Raw genomic sequence first — 5,660 nt, forward strand, 5'->3', positions numbered from 1 at the left:
TCATTATTAGTCACCTGCCATTTAAGACGGACCTGCCATTTTTTGTCACTGCAAAAGATTGGAAACACATTCAGTGAGTGGGATGGTTGGAAGAGCACAGCCACATAATGGGGAAACCAAGCTGAAAGGAAGAATGAGGGAGATCTCTTCAAAATGATGTGGGGGGGACCTCGAGGATGTAGTGGGAAATGCGAGATACAAAGAAATGCATGTGCTACCTTTGGGTGAGAAAGAGGGGAGACATACATTTCCAAAAAGCCACACTGGAAAGATAAACCAGAAATTGAGGAAAATCAGGGAAAGGAGAATAGATTTGAAGGAAAGGGTTTGAAGCAACAGTGTACGTTGACTTTTGAAACATATAAATGCTTTATAAGAGAAAATATTAAAGCAATTAGTTAAAATATTAAAGTAATTAGAAAACAATCCTATATAATAAAAGCATAGCATGAAAATTGTCCCCTCAACTGGGAGTTGTCCAGGAGTTCGACCAGGGGGCGGGGCCAGCCAGAGGAAGGGAGGGAGGCCCTGGAGGTGGCAGGTGGCGAGGGGGGGCGTGGGGGGGGAGGGAGGGAGTACCCAGCCGGCGGCTGGCAGCAGCTAGGGACCCTACCCGTGCATGAATTTTGTGCACTGGGCCTCTAGTACCGTATATTTCCAGTGGAAAGTATTTTAAGGACAAAAAGAAATATCAAAACCATTAAATGTCGCTCAGTAGTTTTAATAGTCATTGTTAATAGTAATATTGTATATTATTTTGAAACTTGTTGTGTATATTACAGGATAAAGTAAATCAGTAATTACTGATGTAATTAGGAACCAAGATCTTCAGTGTATAAAAAGGAAGGAAAAGAAGCTGAATTATAACAAATGTCAAGTTTAACTAATGATTTATTATACATAGGGTTGCCCAAAAAATGTATACACACTTTGAATGATTATAAAGTCAGTGTTTATTAACATACAGTTCATTTTAAAAATTTAAAAGAATCTACAGAAATGAATAATTTTTGTGTGTCAATGCCTGTTTTCAAACTGATGACTGTTCTGGTCCAGGCACTGCTGATAACATGAAACAATGGAATCATAAACATCAAGAATCATTTTGTTCACTTTTGTGTGCCCTCAATTCATCAACTGTTGCTGGGTTTTGTTTTTGTTTTTTAATATACTTTTGTTGATTTCAGAGAGGAAGGGAGAGGGGAGAGAGATAGAAACATCAGTGATGAGAGAGAGAATCATTGATTAGCAACCTCCTGCATGTCCTCTACTGGGGATCGAGCCTGCAACCTGGGCATGTGCCCTTGACCTGAATTGAACCCAGGACCCTTCAGTCTGCAGGCCGACGCTCTATCTCCAATGCTCTATCTAGGGCAACTGTTGCTGGTTTTGTACCATAAACTTTATATTTTATGTATACTCGTAATAAAGTCTAGTGGATGAATTTCCTTTGTTCAAAGCTTAGTCTGGCTGAAAAGAAAGAAACATCAATTGAGGTGTCAGCTGTTAAAGTGTGTGTACATGTTTCGGGGACATCCTGTGTCCTTAGGTCCCAGCCCCAGCAAATGAAGGACCTGGCACCGGTGAGCCCCAGGAGCAATGGGCATCCCTAGTGCACAGGCTGTGGTTTCCAAATACCACCGCCCATAAAAGGGGCGGAGCTGGAGAAGTGACTGATTTCAGGCCTGGGGGAGGGAAAACAAGGCAAGCGTGCTTTAGAAGCCAAGAAGTGTTCAAAGACTAATGGAGTCAGGTCAAAAAAAAAGAGCAGCCAGCTGGAAGGAGTTCTCATTGGCCAAATTAGGGACAATCTGAGCACCAGAAAAACGGCCATAATCGACTTAAATCATTGACTACATAAAAATCCACAAATCTCTAATAATCTACCTAATAAAAGAGTAACATGCTAATTGACTGTACCTTCGTGACACCCACCAGCCAATCAGGAGTGAGTATGCAAATTAACCCAACAAAGATGGTGGGTTAATTTGCATACACAGGTGCCGAGTGGCTGGGGGTAGGGTGGGACGCTTGTGTTGTTCCGCACCACCCCCGCTGCTCCGGGCCTCTGGGCAGTGTGGGAAGGTGGAAAGGCGGCTCCGGCTAGAGTGAACGCTGCCAGCAGCCAGGGGAAAGAAGGCCCATTCTTGCATGAATCTTCATGCATTGGGCCTCTGGTGGTCAAATAAAGATAAAATGAACAAGTAACACCAACACTTTATTGTCACCGGGATGTTATGTTTGAACTTATAACACAGAAAGCTCGTCCTTAGAGAAAACAAGCTTTGTATCCTGCCCTTGCAGGAGAAACTACATACTGGTAGTTCCCTGGGCGAGAAAAGCTCTCCCTTTAGATGCCTGCCAGCTGGTCAATGCAGACGGAATAATCGAATCAGAACGTCAGCATTGTGCATTCCAATGTGACCACTGGCTCAGGGAAGGCATTGTAATTAGAGTCGTTAGAACAGATGACAGGGAGCTGGAGAGTCACTTCGAACCAAAGTCTCACGCCCATAGATTGTTTGCTATTGACAAAAGGGAGAAAATATCTTTTCAGAGCAGAGAGACCTGGCTGTCACCACCATCTTGGTGATCAACACAGGCCCACCAGTAAAGGACAAGACGGTAATCACTGCTTCCAGAGAAGAACACTGAAGCACACAGCATTACCTGTTAGGTTATTGCTAAAACCTTTCACCTGAATCTAATCAAGCCTTTGGTTCAAAGTTTGTTGGTAGAGGAATAAGTAAAATTAAACCACTAAGAAACATCATACACATTCAGAATGTGAGCTATTCTACGAGATAGTTGGCCCGGTCTCTTTAAAAAGGCAGTGCAAGAAATGGTGGGGTGGGGAGGGATTAAAAGGGACTTAAGAGATATTACAATCAAATTTAGCGGGTGATTCTTGACAACATCTTTGGGGAAAAATAGATATAAAGGCACTTTTTGAGACAAATTGGAACATTTAAATATGGATAATCAATGAATTAGGAAATTATTTTCAGTTTTGTTCAGTATGATTATGGTACTCTGGTTATGTAGCAATACATCTTCATGCTAAAGTACTCTGTATAATAAAAGGCTAATATGCAAATAGACCAAATGGTGGAACAACTGGAATAATCAAACAACTGGTCACTATGATGTGCACTGACCACCAGGGGGCGTGTGCAGAATATGGCAGACGTTGGCTGCAGTGGGATGGTGGAGCAGGTGAATGGGGGTGCCAGACCAAGGCGGGGTGCCAGTCGCTGTCATCGGGGCGAGCCTCTGGTGGTTATTGAAAATTCTTTGCTCCCATGCGTTGCGGTTCCGCCCAGCGCTTGCACCCACTGCCAGCGCCAGAGCTGCCACTTGCACCCACTACCAGTGCCCGGTGCTGGTCCTGATCACTTGGTGCCATCAGCACGTGCAAGCAGCAGCTGCCAGTCCTAATTGCCCCTGAGGACTTCTCCACCTCCCCCTGCTCCTGAGGGTAATCAGGGCAGCAGCCACCGCTCACACCAACTGACGGCACACAGGGGACTAGGGGCCATGGTGGGAGGGACTGGGTGGGGGCGCAGAGGATGGGCTGAGACCTGCCCCTGTGCCTATCGCAGCCTTGCGGCCCACAGTTCCTTTCAAGGTGCATGAATTTGTGCACTGAGCCCCTTGTCTATAATAATAAAAGCGTAATATGCAAATCGACCGAATGACTGAACAGCAGAACAACCATCCGGACAACCTTCTGGACGACCACGCTATGACATGCACTGGTGCCAGACCAGCCAAGGCAGGTGCAATGCCATTGGTCAGGGGGCCCTGCCATCTCCCCAAGATCACCCCACAAAGGGAGGCCCAGGTCACCAGCCAGCGACACTGTAGTGGGTGTGCAGGGCTGGCCAGCGATTGCCCTGCAGAGAGAGGCCCAGGCCAGCCAAGCATTCGCACCCCATGCCTGTCGCCCACAGAGGGAGGTGACCGGAGGTGGGGGAGGGGGAACAGTGCTGCACAGATGGCAAGCAGTGGCAGCAGTGGGGGCGGGGCCCGCTGCCGGCAGGCGGGGGAAGGAAAGCCCCGGTAAGACCTGATTGCTGGCCAGGCCTAGGGACTCTACCCAAGGGGTCCTGGATTGAGAGAGGCCGGGCTGAGGGCCCCCTTCCCATGCACAAATTTCATGTACCGGGCCTCTAGTTTAGAGATAAAATTCCATGATGCCTTTATTTTGAAATGGATTCAGATACACAAATTCACACAGTTGAAACAAACAGGCAAAATATTGACAGTTGTACTTTTTCCAGCTTGCCTGATGTTTAGAATTTTCATAGTGTGTGATGCTGAGCTATACTTGAAAATAGAGATTACTGGAATCTGAACCCATAAGTTGATGTGTGCCTCCTATTGAATAATTGAAGTGCTCCTCCATAATAGATATTTTAAATATTTTGTTCTTTTATTTTAACTAAAATAAAATAAGCATGATGTAATGCCTTTAACATTTTGATTAATTACATGGTTATTAAATCTAAAATAATAAAAGCATAATATGCTAATTAGACCAGATGTCCTTCCGGACAACCTTCCGGACGGAGACAGGGCTGCGAGGGAAGCCTGGGTCCTGGGTGCCAGAGGGAAGTTGGTGCCAGCAGCCAGGGGAAGGAAGGCCTACTCTTGCATGAATTTTGTGCACTGGGCCTCTAGTATATACATAAAATGCAACCACTTCTTGCAGAACTTTTTCAACCATGGGTTCAGAGCACAGTCTCATTTTATCTTGGAGACAATTGCCTCATTAAATCTTATCCTTTGATAAAAATGTTCTGCAGTCAAAAATTACTAAAATACTATCTGTAGACATCTCATGAACATCAAGAATAAATTCGCCTAGCCGGTTTGGCTCAGTGGATAGAGCATTAGATTGCGGACCAAAGGGTCCTGGGTTTGATTCTAGTTAAGGACACATAGCTAGGTTGCAGGTTCCTTCCTGGCCTGGGCCCTGGTCAGGGCTCTTGCAGTAGGCAACCAATTGATGTGTTTCTCTCTGTCTTTCCCTCTTTCTTCCACTCTCTCTAAAAATCAATGGAAAAATCTCCTCTGGGGAGCATTAACAAAACAAAACAAAAAATAAAGTAAAAAAAAAAAAAAGAATAAATTCAACTGTAAAAATATTAAGATGGTTTGTGGTTTTGTACTTTTCTCCATGCTCGAGATTTTATTGTCAATCTTAATCAGAAAACAGACAAGGTTAATAAAAAAATAGCAAAATTCAGAAGATACATAGTTTCCAAAATCTTGCAAAGTTCTTATTTATTCCTGGTCTATAGTTTTTGTCATCCTTTTTCTGTCCTCTCACATGGTCAATACAAGCACAGATATTGTCCTCGCCCCACTTTCCTCTCGTGGTCCTGTCCACCTTCCCTTCCTACACCCTGGTTCCCACTGGCCTCGCCCCTCATAAAGGTCTAAGCCAAGCCTGAAGGAGGGTTAGGAGGGATGGTGGGTATGAATAGTTCCCACTCAGCCCGCTTCCTCCTCACACCGCAAAAGCAATCACTGGGAACTATTGTACTTGTACTTGGGAAATGAGGTTGCTTCATTTCTTCACACTTTTTAATAGTTCTTCAGCTAAGCTCAGTTAGTTGGCCTTGGTGGGGAAAATACGAATTTCCTACAGCATG

The sequence above is a fragment of the Plecotus auritus genome (assembly GCF_963455305.1).
Source record: "Plecotus auritus genome assembly, chromosome: 4".
Lineage (NCBI taxonomy): Eukaryota > Metazoa > Chordata > Mammalia > Chiroptera > Vespertilionidae > Plecotus > Plecotus auritus.